The sequence below is a fragment of the Oncorhynchus gorbuscha genome, linkage group LG06 (assembly GCF_021184085.1).
Source record: "Oncorhynchus gorbuscha isolate QuinsamMale2020 ecotype Even-year linkage group LG06, OgorEven_v1.0, whole genome shotgun sequence".
NCBI classification, from domain to species: Eukaryota; Metazoa; Chordata; class Actinopteri; order Salmoniformes; family Salmonidae; genus Oncorhynchus; species Oncorhynchus gorbuscha.
The window spans coordinates 94399083-94413625 of NC_060178.1; positions in this window are offsets into that span (position 1 = coordinate 94399083).

The following is a 14543-nucleotide window of genomic DNA, read 5'->3' on the forward strand; positions in this document are numbered from 1 at the left end:
TCACCACGCAGCATCTGAGGGAAACACGACACGACAGGGCGATACAAAGACACAGCACGGTGAACAATATACAAGGATCCGACAGGGCAGAAACGGAAAACAAGGGGAGAAATAGGGACTCTAATCAGGGGGAAAAGATAGGGAACAGGTGTGGGAAGACTAAATGATTGATTAGGGGAATAGGAACAGCTGGGAGCAGGAACGGAACGATAGAGAGAAGAGAGAGAGGAAGGGAGAGAGAAAAAGGGGAACGAACCTAAAAAGACCAGCAGGGGGAAAACGAACAGAAGGAAAAGCAAAATGACAAGACAATATAAGACAAAACATGACAGTACCCCCCACTCACCGAGCGCCTCCTGGCGCACTCGAGGAGGAATCCTGGCGGCAACGGAGGAAATCATCAATCAGTGAACGGTCCAGCACGTCCCGAGACGGAACCCAACTCCTCTCCTCAGGACCGTAACCCTCCCAATCCACTAAGTATTGGTGACCCCGTCCCGAGAACGCATGTCCATGATCCTACGTACCTTGTAAATAGGTGCGCTCTCGACAAGGACGGGAGGGGGAGGGAAGACGAACGGGGGTGCGAAGAAAGGGCTTGACACAGGAGACATGGAAGACAGGATGGACGCGACGAAGATGTCGCGGAAGAAGCAGTCGCACAGCGACAGGATTGACGACCTGGGAGACACGGAACGGACCAATGAACCGCGGAGTCAACTTACGAGAAGCTGTCGTAAGAGGAAGGTTGCGAGTGGAAAGCCACACTCTCTGGCCGCAACAATACCTTGGACTCTTAATCCTACGTTTATTGGCGGCTCTCACAGTCTGTGCCCTGTAACGGCAAAGTGCAGACCTCACCCTCCTCCAGGTACGCTCACAACGTTGGACAAACGCTTGAGCGGAGGGAACGCTGGACTCGGCAAGCTGGGATGAGAACAGAGGAGGCTGGTAACCCAGACTACTCTGAAACGGAGATAACCCGGTAGCAGACGAAGGAAGCGAGTTGTGAGCGTATTCTGCCCAGGGAGCTGTTCTGCCCAAGACGCAGGGTTTCTGAAAGAAAGGCTGCGTAGTATGCGACCAATCGTCTGATTGGCCCTCTCTGCTTGACCGTTAGACTGGGGATGAAACCCGGAAGAGAGACTGACGGACGCACCAATCAAACGACAGAACTCCCTCCAAAACTGTGACGTGAATTGCGGACCTCTGTCTGAAACGGCGTCTAACGGGAGGCCATGAATTCTGAACACATTCTCGATGATGATTTGTGCCGTCTCCTTAGCGGAAGGAAGTTTAGCGAGAGGAATGAAATGTGCCGCCTTAGAGAACCTATCGACAACCGTAAGAATCACAGTCTTCCCCGCAGACAAAGGCAGACCGGTAATGAAGTCTAGGGCGATGTGAGACCATGGTCGAGAAGGAATGGGGAGCGGTCTGAGACGACCGGCAGGAGGAGAGTTACCTGACTTAGTCTGCGCGCAGTCCGAACAAGCAGCCACGAAACGGCGCGTGTCACGCTCCTGAGTCGGCCACCAAAAGCGCTGGCGAATAGAAGCAAGAGTGCCTCGAACACCGGGATGACCAGCTAACTTGGCAGAGTGAGCCCACTGAAGAACAGCCAGACGAGTGGAAACAGGAACGAAAAGAAGGTTACTAGGACAAGCGCGCGGCGACGCAGTGTGCGTGAGTGCTTGCTTAACCTGTCTTTCAATTCCCCAGACTGTCAACCCGACAACACGCCCATAAGGAAGAATCCCTCGGGATCAGTAGAAGCCACAGAAGAACTAAAAAGACGGGATAAGGCATCAGGCTTGGTGTTCTTGCTACCCGGACGGTAAGAAATCACAAACTCGAAACGAGCGAAAAATAACGCCCAACGAGCTTGACGAGCATTAAGTCGTTTGGCAGAACGGATGTACTCAAGGTTCTTAAGGTCTGTCCAAACGACAAAAGGAACGGTCGCCCCCTCCAACCACTGTCGCCATTCGCCTAGGGCTAAGCGGATGGCGAGCAGTTCGCGGTTACCCACATCATAGTTGCGTTCAGATGGCGACAGGCGATGAGAAAAATAAGCGCAAGGATGAACCTTATCGTCAGACTGGAAGCGCTGGGATAGAATGGCTCCCACGCCTACCTCTGAAGCGTCAACCTCGACAATGAATTGTCTAGTGACGTCAGGAGTAACGAGGATAGGAGCGGACGTAAAATGTTCTTTTAGAAGATCAAAAGCTCCCTGGGCGGAACCGGACCACTTAAAACACGTCTTGACAGAAGTAAGAGCTGTGAGAGGGGCAGCAACTTGACCGAAATTACGAATGAAACGCCGATAGAAATTAGCGAAACCTAGAAAGCGCTGCAACTCGACACGTGACCTTGGAACGGGCCACTCACTGACAGCTTGGACCTTAGCGGAATCCATCTGAATGCCTTCAGCGGAAATAACGGAACCGAGAAAAGTAACGGAGGAGACATGAAAAGAGCACTTCTCAGCCTTCACGTAGAGACAATTCTCTAAAAGGCGCTGGAGAACACGTCGAACGTGCTGAACATGAATCTCGAGTGACGGTGAAAAAATCAGGATATCGTCAAGGTAGACAAAAACAAAGATGTTCAGCATGTCTCTCAGAACATCATTAACTAATGCCTGAAAAACAGCTGGCGCATTGGCGAGACCAAACGGCAGAACCCGGTACTCAAAATGCCCTAACGGAGTGTTAAACGCCGTTTTCCACTCGTCCCCCTCTCTGATGCGCACGAGATGGTAAGCGTTACGAAGGTCAACTTAGTAAAGCACCTGGCTCCCTGCAGAATCTCGAAGGCTGATGACATAAGGGGAAGCGGATAACGATTCTTAACCGTTATGTCATTCAGCCCTCGATAATCCACGCAGGGGCGCAGAGTACCGTCCTTTTTCTTAACAAAAAAAACCCCGCCCCGGCCGGAGAGGAAGAAGGCACTATGGTACCGGCGTCAAGAGACACAGACAAATAATCCTCGAGAGCCTTACGTTCGGGAGCCGACAGAGAGTATAGTCTACCCCGAGGAGGAGTGGTCCCCGGAAGGAGATCAATACTACAATCATACGACCGGTGAGGAGGAAGGGAGTTGGCTCGGGACCGACTGAAGACCGTGCGCAGATCATGATATTCCTCCGGCACTCCTGTCAAATCGCCAGGTTCCTCCTGAGAAGTGGGGACAGAAGAAATGGGAGGGATGGCAGACATTAAACACTTCACATGACAAGAAACGTTCCAGGATAGGATAGAATTACTAGACCAATTAATAGAAGGATAATGACATACTAGCCAGGGATGACCCAAAACAACAGGTGTAAAAGGTGAACGAAAAATCAAAAAAGAAATAGTCTCACTGTGGTTACCAGATACTGTGAGGGTTAAAGGTAGTGTCTCAAATCTGATACTGGGAAGATGACTACCATCTAAGGCGAACATGGGCGTAGGCTTGTCTAACTGTCTGAAAGGAATGTCATGTTTCCGAGCCCATGCTTCGTCCATGAAACAACCCTCAGCCCCAGAGTCTATCAAGGCACTGCATGTAGCACCCGAACCGGTCCAGCGTAGATGGACCGACATAGTAGTACAGGATCTAGATGGAGAGACCTGAGTAGTAGCGCTCACCAGTAGCCCTCCGCTTACTGATGAGCTCTGGCTTTTACTGGACATGAATTGACAAAATGTCCATCAAATCCGCAATAGAGGCACAGGCGGTTGGTGATCCTCCGTTCCCTCTCCTTAGTCGAGATGCGAATACCTCCCAGCTGCATGGGCTCCGTCTCTGAGCCAGTGGAGGGAGATGGTTGCGATGCGGAGCAGGGAAACACCGTTGACGCGAGCTCTCTTCCACGAGCTTGGTGACGAAGATCTACCCGTCGTTCTATGCGGATGGCGAGAGCAATCAAAGAGTCCACACTGGAAGGAACCTCCCGGGAGAGAATCTCATCTTTGACCACTGCGTGGAGTCCCTCCAGAAAACGAGCGAGCAGCGCCGGCTCGTTCCAGTCACTAGAGGCAGCAAGAGTGCGAAACTCTATAGAGTAATCCGTTATGGATCGATCACCTTGGCATAGGGAAGCCAGGGCCCTAGAAGCCTCCCTACCAAAAACTGAACGGTCAAAAACCCGAATCATCTCCTCTTTAAAGTTCTGGTAATTGTTTGAACAATCAGCCCTTGCCTCCCAGATAGCTGTGCCCCACTCTCGAGCCCGGCCAGTAAGGAGTGAAATGACGTAAGCAACCCGAGCTCTCTCTCTAGAGTATGTGTTGGGTTGGAGAGAGAACACAATATCACACTGGGTGAGAAAGGAGCGGCACTCCTTGGGCTGCCCGGAGTAGCAAGGTGGGTTATTAACCCTAGGTTCCGGAGGCTCGGCAGACCAGGAAGTAACAGGTGGCACGAGACGAAGACTCTGGAACTGTCCAGAGAGATCGGAAACCTGAGCGGCCAGGTTCTCCATGGCATGAAGAGAACCTGAAAAGACAGAACAAATGGCTCCTTGGATCTCGACGGCAGTGTTACGAGCGTCTGTAGTCGCTGGGTCCATTCTTTGGTCGGATCCTTCTGTTATGCAGGTGAATGAGGACCCAAAAGCGACTTTGTCATGTTTTGTCATTAATTATCATGTCTTGTCCCTGTGCTTCCCCTTCTATTCGTTTCCCTCTGCTGGTCTTATTAGGTTCTTTCCCTCTTTCTATCCCTCTCTCTCCCCCTCCCTCTCTCACTCTCTCGCTCTCTCTTCTCTCTATCGTTCCGTTCCTGCTCCCAGCTGTTCCTATTCCCCTAATCAATCATTTAGTCTTCCCACACCTGTTCCCGATCCTTTTCCCTGATTAGAGTCCCTATTTCTCTCCTTGTTTTCCGTACCTGCCCTGTCGGATCCTTGTCTATATTCACCGTGCTGTGTCTTTGTTTTGCCCTGTCGTGTCGTGTTCCCCTCAGATGCTGCGTGGTGAGCAGGTGTCTGAGTCTGCTAGGTTCAAGTGCCTTCCCGAAACAACCCGCAGTTCTTGATCAAGTCTCCAGTCTGTTCTCGTCTTTACGAGTAGTATTATGCCTTTTGTTTTGTTAAGTATCTTACTGGATTAAAGACTCTGTTTTCGCCAAGTCGCTTTTGGGTCCTCATTCACCTGCATAACAGAAGGATCCGACCAAGGAATGGACCCAGCGACTACAGAGGCTCGTAACACTGCCGTCAAGATCCAAGGAGCCATGCTCGGCAGACACGAGCAGGAATTGTCCGCTGCTCGCCATGCCGTGGAGAACCTGGCCGCTCAGGTTTCCGACCTCTCTGGACAGTTCCAGAGTCTTCGTCTCGTGCCACCTGTTACTTCCTGGCCTGCCGAGCCTCCGGAACCTAGGGTTAATAACCCACCTTGCTACTCCGGGCAGCCCACGGAGTGCCGCTCCTTTCTCACCCAGTGTGATATTGTGTTCTCTCTCAACCCAACACATACTCTAGCGAGAGAGCTCGGGTTGCTTACGTCATTTCACTCCTTACTGGCCGGGCTCGAGAGTGGGGCACAGCTATCTGGGAGGCAAGGGCTGATTGTTCTAACAATTACCAGAACTTTAAAGAGGAGATGATTCGGGTTTTTGACCGTTCAGTTTTTGGTGGGGAGGCTTCTAGGGCCCTGGCTTCCCTATGCCAAGGTGATCGATCCATAACGGATTACTCTATAGAGTTTCGTACTCTTGCTGCCTCTAGTGACTGGAACGAGCCGGCGCTGCTCGCTCGTTTTCTGGAGGGACTCCACACAGTGGTCAAAGATGAGATTCTCTCTCGGGAGGTCCCTTCCAGTGTGGACTCTTTGATTGCTCTCGCCATCCGCATAGAACGACGGGTAGATCTTCGTCACCAAGCTCGTGGAAGAGAGCTCGCGTCAACGGTGTTTCCCTGCTCCGCATCGCAACCATCTCCCTCCTCTGGCTCAGAGACTGAGCCCATGCAGCTGGGAGGTATTCGCATCTCGACCAAGGAGAGGGAACGGAGGATCACCAACCGCCTGTGCCTCTATTGCGGATTTGATGGACATTTTGTCAATTCATGTCCAGTAAAAGGCCAGAGCTCATCAGTAAGCGGAGGGCTACTGGTGAGCGCTACTACTCAGGTCTCTTCATCTAGATCCTGTACTACTATGTCGGTCCATCTACGCTGGACCGGTTCGGGTGCTACATGCAGTGCCTTGATTGACTCTGGGGCTGAGGGTTGTTTCATGGACGAAGCATGGGTTCGGAAACATAACATTCCTTTCAGACAGTTAGACAAGCCTACGCCCATGTTTGCCTTAGATGGTAGTCATCTTCCCAGTATCAGATTTGAGACACTACCTTTAACTCTCACAGTATCTGGTAACCACAGTGAGACTATTTCTTTTTGATTTTTCGTTCACCTTTTACACCTGTTGTTTTGGGTCATCCCTGGCTAGTATGTCATAATCCTTCTATTAATTGGTCTTGTAATTCTATCCTATCCTGGAACGTATCTTGTCATGTGAAGTGTTTAATGTCTGCCATCCCTCCCATTTCTTCTGTCCCCACTTCTCAGGAGGAACCTGGCGATTTGACAGGAGTGCCGGAGGAATATCATGATCTGCGCACGGTCTTCAGTCGGTCCCGAGCCAACTCCCTTCCTCCTCACCGGTCGTATGATTGTAGTATTGATCTCCTTCCGGGGACCACTCCTCCTCGGGGTAGACTATACTCTCTGTCGGCTCCCGAACGTAAGGCTCTCGAGGATTATTTATCGTTGTCTCTTGACGCCGGTACCATAGTGCCTTCTTCCTCTCCGGCCGGGGCGGGGTTCTTTTTTGTTAAGAAGAAGGACGGTACTCTGCGCCCCTGCGTGGATTATCGAGGGCTGAATGACATAACGGTTAAGAATCGTTATCCGCTTCCCTTATGTCATCAGCCTTCGAGATTCTGCAGGGAGCCAGGTGCTTTACTAAGTTGGACCTTCGTAACGCTTACCATCTCGTGCGCATCAGAGAGGGGGACGAGTGGAAAACGGCGTTTAACACTCCGTTAGGGCATTTTGAGTACCGGGTTCTGCCGTTTGGTCTCGCCAATGCGCCAGCTGTTTTTCAGGCATTAGTTAATGATGTTCTGAGAGACATGCTGAACATCTTTGTTTTTGTCTATCTTGACGATATCCTGATTTTTTCACCGTCACTCGAGATTCATGTTCAGCACGTTCGACGTGTTCTACAGCGCCTTTTAGAGAATTGTCTCTACGTAAAGGCTGAGAAGTGCTCTTTTCATGTCTCCTCCGTTACTTTTCTCGGTTCCGTTATTTCCGCTGAAGGCATTCAGATGGATTCCGCTAAGGTCCAAGCTGTCAGTGATTGGCCCGTTCCAAGGTCACGTGTCGAGTTGCAGCGCTTTTTGGTTTCGCTAATTTCTATCGGCGTTTCATTCGTAATTTCGGTCAAGTTGCTGCCCCTCTCACAGCTCTTACTTCTGTCAAGACGTGTTTTAAGTGGTCCGGTTCCGCCCAGGGAGCTTTTGATCTTCTAAAAGAACGTTTTACGTCCGCTCCTATCCTCGTTACTCCTGACGTCACTAGACAATTCATTGTCGAGGTTGACGCTTCAGAGGTAGGCGTGGGAGCCATTCTTTCCCAGCGCTTCCAGTCTGACGATAAGGTTCATCCTTGCGCTTATTTTTCTCATCGCCTGTCGCCATCTGAACGCAACTATGATGTGGGTAACCGCGAACTGCTCGCCATCCGCTTAGCCCTAGGCGAATGGCGACAGTGGTTGGAGGGGGCGACCGTTCCTTTTGTCGTTTGGACAGACCATAAGAACCTTGAGTACATCCGTTCTGCCAAACGACTTAATGCCCGTCAAGCTCGTTGGGCGTTGTTTTTGCTCGTTTGAGTTTGTGATTTCTTACCGTCCGGGTAGCAAGAACACCAAGCCTGATGCCTTATCCCGTCTGTTTAGTTCTTCTGTGGCTTCTACTGATCCCGAGGGGATTCTTCCTTATGGGCGTGTTGTCGGGTTAACAGTCTGGGAATTGAAAGACAGGTTAAGCAAGCACTCACGCACACTGCGTCGCCGCGCGCTTGTCCTAGTAACCTCCTTTTCGTTCCTGTTTCCACTCGTCTGGCTGTTCTTCAGTGGGCTCACTCTGCCAAGTTAGCTGGTCATCCCGGTGTTCGAGGCACTCTTGCGTCTATTCGCCAGCGCTTTTGGTGGCCGACTCAGGAGCGTGACACGCGCCGTTTCGTGGCTGCTTGTTCGGACTGCGCGCAGACTAAGTCGGGTAACTCTCCTCCTGCCGGTCGTCTCAGACCGCTCCCCATTCCTTCTCGACCATGGTCTCACATCGTCCTAGACTTCATTACCGGTCTGCCTTTGTCTGCGGGGAAGACTGTGATTCTTACGGTTGTCGATAGGTTCTCTAAGGCGGCACATTTCATTCCCTCGCTAAACTTCCTTCCGCTAAGGAGACGGCACAAATCATCATCGAGAATGTGTTCAGAATTCATGGCCTCCCGTTAGACGCCGTTTCAGACAGAGGTCCGCAATTCACGTCACAGTTTTGGAGGGAGTTCTGTCGTTTGATTGGTGCGTCCGTCAGTCTCTCTTCCGGGTTTCATCCCCAGTCTAACGGTCAAGCAGAGAGGGCCAATCAGACGATTGGTCGCATACTACGCAGCCTTTCTTTCAGAAACCCTGCGTCTTGGGCAGAACAGCTCCCCTGGGCAGAATACGCTCACAACTCGCTTCCTTCGTCTGCTACCGGGTTATCTCCGTTTCAGAGTAGTCTGGGTTACCAGCCTCCTCTGTTCTCATCCCAGCTTGCCGAGTCCAGCGTTCCTCCGCTCAAGCGTTTGTCCAACGTTGTGAGCGCACCTGGAGGAGGGTGAGGTCTGCACTTTGCCGTTACAGGGCACAGACTGTGAGAGCCGCCAATAAACGCAGGATTAAGAGTCCAAGGTATTGTTGCGGCCAGAGAGTGTGGCTTTCCACTCGCAACCTTCCTCTTACGACAGCTTCTCGTAAGTTGACTCCGCGGTTCATTGGTCCGTTCCGTGTCTCCCAGGTCGTCAATCCTGTCGCTGTGCGACTGCTTCTTCCGCGACATCTTCGTCGCGTCCATCCTGTCTTCCATGTCTCCTGTGTCAAGCCCTTTCTTCGCACCCCCGTTCGTCTTCCCTCCCCCTCCCGTCCTTGTCGAGAGCACACCTATTTACAAGGTACGTAAGATCATGGACATGCGTTCTCGGGGACGGGGTCACCAATACTTAGTGGATTGGGAGGGTTACGGTCCTGAGGAGAGGAGTTGGGTTCCGTCTCGGGACGTGCTGGACCGTTCGCTTATTGATGATTTCCTCCGTTGCCGCCAGGGTTCCTCCTCGAGTGCGCCAGGAGGCGCTCGGTGAGTGGGGGGTACTGTCATGTTTTGTCATTAATTATCATGTCTTGTCCCTGTGCTTCCCCTTCTATTCGTTTCCCTCTGCTGGTCTTATTAGGTTCTTTCCCTCTTTCTATCCCTCTCTCTCCCCTCCCTCTCTCACTCTCTCGCTCTCTCTTCTCTCTATCGTTCCGTTCCTGCTCCCAGCTGTTCCTATTCCCCTAATCAATCATTTAGTCTTCCCACACCTGTTCCCGATCCTTTTCCCTGATTAGAGTCCCTATTTCTCTCCTTGTTTTCCATACCTGCCCTGTCGGATCCTTGTCTATATTCACCGTGCTGTGTCTTTGTTTTGCCCTGTCGTGTCGTGTTTCCCTCAGATGCTGCGTGGTGAGCAGGTGTCTGAGTCTGCTAGGTTCAAGTGCCTTCCCGAGGCAACCCGCAGTTCTTGATCAAGTCTCCAGTCTGTTCTCGTCTTTACGAGTAGTATTATGCCTTTTGTTTTGTTAAGTATCTTACTGGATTAAAGACTCTGTTTTCGCCAAGTCGCTTTTGGGTCCTCATTCACCTGCATAACAGACTTGGCGAAAACAGAGTCTTTAATCCAGTTTAAGGAAATAGCAATACTCCTAGACAAATCGGAGCGGTAAATAAAGCATAAAAACAATTTCACTCGTAATCACGAGAACTGACTGGAGACTCGATAATAAACTGCAGGTTGCCTCGGGAAGGCACTTGACCGTAGCAGACTCAGACACCTGCTCACCACGCAGCATCTGAGGGAAACACGACACGACAGGGCGATACAAAGACACAGCACGGTGAACAATATACAAGGATCCGACAGGGCAGAAACGGAAAACAAGGGGAGAAATAGGGACTCTAATCAGGGGAAAAGATAGGGAACAGGTGTGGGAAGACTAAATGATTGATTAGGGGAATAGGAACAGCTGGGAGCAGGAACGGAACGATAGAGAGAAGAGAGAGAGGAAGGGAGAGAGAAAAAGGGGAACGAACCTAAAAAGACCAGCAGGGGGAAAACGAACAGAAGGAAAAGCAAAATGACAAGACAATATAAGACAAAACATGACATTTGTTATAATATTTGTTCTGTCTTTTCTGGTGTATTAAATTGAAATGACACTTTCTATGGCTTGTTTTAAAAATAACGATATTCTGGAGATGATTTCCTTTTCAAATAACTGAGAGTGAGAAGTTGTAATCTGATTAAAGGGAAAAAGGCCATTCTTGAATTTACGGTGAGACATTCTTACTAATTTGCTAGAGAACCCGTTTGTATTTAAGTATGACTTTTGTGTGACTGAAGACTTTAGTGAGAGGTCAAATGCTTTAATATTTAATTGTTTCCAAATTCTAATTTATTACATAAATAGGACCGTTTAATTTTGTCTGGCTTGCTGTTACAAATAAAATGTAATATTTCTTTCTCAAATAATAATTTAATAAACTGTCCGCTAGGTGTAGACAAGATCATGATGTCACGATCGTTGGAATAAATGGTCCAGAGTACGTAGAGTTCCACATTTATTCATTTATTAAATGAAACTCACAAAAAACAATAAAGAGTAACGAAACGTGAAGGAAATGTAGTGCTCACAGGCACTACACAAAAACAAGATCCCACAACCAACAGGTGGGAAAAGGCTGCCTAAGTGTGATCCCCAATCAGAGACAACGATAGACAGTTGCCTCGGATTGGGAACCATAGCAGGCCAACATAGAAATAACAAAACTAGAGTACCCACCCAAGTCACACCCCGACCTAACCCAATTTGAGAATAAAAGGATCTCTAAGGTCAGGGCGTGACACATGAGCAACAGACAAAAACAGAGAACACAGTTATAAATACACTGGGAATAATGGGGAAGATGGGCAACACCTAGAGGGGGTGGAGACAAACACAAAGACAGGTGAAACAGATCAGGGTGGAGTGGAGACAAACATAAAGACAGGTGAAACAGATCAGGGTGGAGTGGAGACAAACACAAAGACAGGTGAAACAGATCAGGGTGGAGTGGAGACAAACACAAAGACAGGTGAAACAGATCAGGGTGGAGTGGAGACAAGAGCAAAGACAGGTGAAATAGATCAGGGTGGAGTGGAGACAAACACAAAGACAGGTAAAACAGATCAGGGTGGAGTGGAGACAAACACAAAGACAGGTAAACAGATCAGGGTGGAGTGGAGACAAACACAAAGACAGGTGAAACAGATCAGGGTGGAGTGGAGACAAACACAAAGACAGGTAAAACAGATCAGGGTGGAGTGGAGACAAACACAAAGACAGGTAAAACAGATCATGGTGGAGTGGAGACAAACACAAAGACAGGTAAAACAGATCATGGTGGAGTGGAGACAAACACAAAGACAGGTAAAACAGATCATGGTGGAGTGGAGACAAACACAAAGACAGGTAAAACAGATCATGGTGGAGTGGAGACAAACACAAAGACAGGTAAAACAGATCAGGGTGGAGTGGAGACAAACACAAAGACAGGTAAAACAGATCAGGGTGGAGTGGAGACAAACACAAAGACAGGTAAAATAGATCATGGTGGAGTGGAGACAAACACAAAGACAGGTAAATCAGATCATGGTGGAGTGGAGACAAACACAAAGATAGGTAAAACAGATCATGGTGGAGTGGAGACAAACACAAAGACAGGTAAAACAGATCATGGTGGAGTGGAGACAACAGCAAAGAAACAGATCATGGTGGAGTGGAGACAACAGCAAAGAAACAGATCATGGTGGAGTGGAGACAAACACAAAGACAGGTAAAACAGATCATGGTGGAGTGGAGACAACAGCAAAGAAACAGATCATGGTGGAGTGGAGACAAACACAAAGACAGGTAAAACAGATCATGGTGGAGTGGAGACAACAGCAAAGAAACAGATCAGGGTGTAACAATTGATTGGATTGAGATTATTTATTTATGAGATATGTATACTGAGTATATCCACAACACCATCAGACCATTTTATTTGTAAACTACACAGAATTGTAAAAGTTTTATTTTTTAGTGATCCAGTACATAATATACTACATTTATAATAATTTGGTTGTAATCCAGAGAGGTTAGAAAAGTTATCTAGATACTCTATGAGGCTGTGGAGGGATCACATTTGTGGATTTAAAAGAGGGATCCTAGTTGTGGATTTCAAAGAAAATATGAATCATCAGTGTACAATGACACTTTTTTTTAAAGCCCTGGATTTTTAATCACTTTGATATTATTGTTGGATCTGATTTTAACAGCTAATATTTCAATGGCCATAATAAATAAATATGCCGATAGTGGACAACCTTGTTTTACTCCTCTTTGCAGTTTAAAACTAACTGTGAAGTAGCCATTATTTCCTATTTCACACCTAGGGTTACTATACATAACTTTAACCCATTTTATAAGAGATTCTCCAAAATCAAATCAAATGTAATTTGTCACATGCTCCAAATACAACCTTACAGTGAAATGCTTTACTTACAAGCCCATAACCAACAATGCTTTAAGAAGTTTTAAGAAAGAAAAAAAAGTGTTAAGTAAAAAATAGATAAGTAAAAAATTGAAAAAGAAAGCAACAAATAATTAAACAGCAGCAATAAAATAACCAGCGAGGCTATATACAGGGGGTACCGGTACAGAGTCAATGTGGAGGCTATATACAGGGGGTACCGATACAGATACAATGTGGAGGCTATATACAGGGGGTTCCTGTACAGAGTCATTGTGGAGGCTATATACAGGGGGTACCGGTACAGAGTCAATGTGGAGGCTATATACAGGAGGTACCGGTACAGAGTCAATGTGCAGGCTATATACAGGGGGTACCGGTACAGAGTCAATGTGCAGGCTATATACAGGAGGGTACCGGTACAGAGTCAATGTGGAGGCTATATACAGGGGGTACCGGTACAGAGTCAATGTGGAGGCTATATACAGGGGGTACCGGTACAGAGTCAATGTGGAGGCTATATACAGGGGGTACCGGTACAGAGTCAATGTGGAGGCTATATACAGGGGGTACCGGTACAGAGTCAATGTGGAGGCTATATACAGGGGGTACCGATACAGAGTCAATGTGGGGGCTATATACAGGGGGTACCGATACAGAGTCAATGTGGAGGCTATATACAGGGGGTACCGGTACAGAGTCAATGTGGAGGCTATATACAGGGGGTACCGATACAGAGTCAATGTGGAGGCTATATACAGGGGGTACCGGTACAGAGTCAATGTGGAGGCTATATACAGGGGGTACTGATACAGAGTCAATGTGGAGGCTATATACAGGGGGTACCGATACAGAGTCAATGTGGGGCTATATACAGGGGGTACCGATACAGAGTCAATGTGGGGGCTATATACAGGGGGTACCGATACAGAGTCAATGTGGAGGGTATATACAGGGGTACCGATACAGAGTCAATGTGGAGGCTATATACAGGGGGTACCGATACAGAGTCAATGTGGAGGCTATATACAGGGGTACCGGTACAGAGTCAATGTGGAGGCTATATACAGGGGGTACCGGTACAGAGTCAATGTGGAGGCTATATACAGGGGGTACCGGTACAGAGTCAATGTGGAGGCTATATACAGGGGGTACCGGTACAGAGTCAATGTGGAGGCTATATACAGGGGGTACCGGTACAGAGTCAATGTGGAGGCTATATACAGGGGGTACCGGTACAGAGTCAATGTGGAGGCTATATACAGGGGGTACCGGTACAGAGTCAATGTGGAGGCTATATACAGGGGTACCGGTACAGAGTCAATGTGGAGGCTATATACAGGGGGTACCGGTACAGAGTCAATGTGGAGGCTATATACAGGGGTACCGGTACAGAGTCAATGTGGAGGCTATATACAGGGGGTACCGGTACAGAGTCAATGTGGAGGCTATATACAGGGGGTACCGGTACAGAGTCAACGTGGAGGCTATATACAGGGGGTACCGGTACAGAGTCAATGTGGAGGCTATATACAGGGGGTACCGGTACAGAGTCAATGTGGAGGCTATATACAGGGGGTACCGGTACAGAGTCAATGTGGAGGCTATATACAGGGGGTACCGGTACAGAGTCAATGTGGAGGCTATATACAGGGGTACCGGTACAGAGTCAATGTGGAGGCTATATA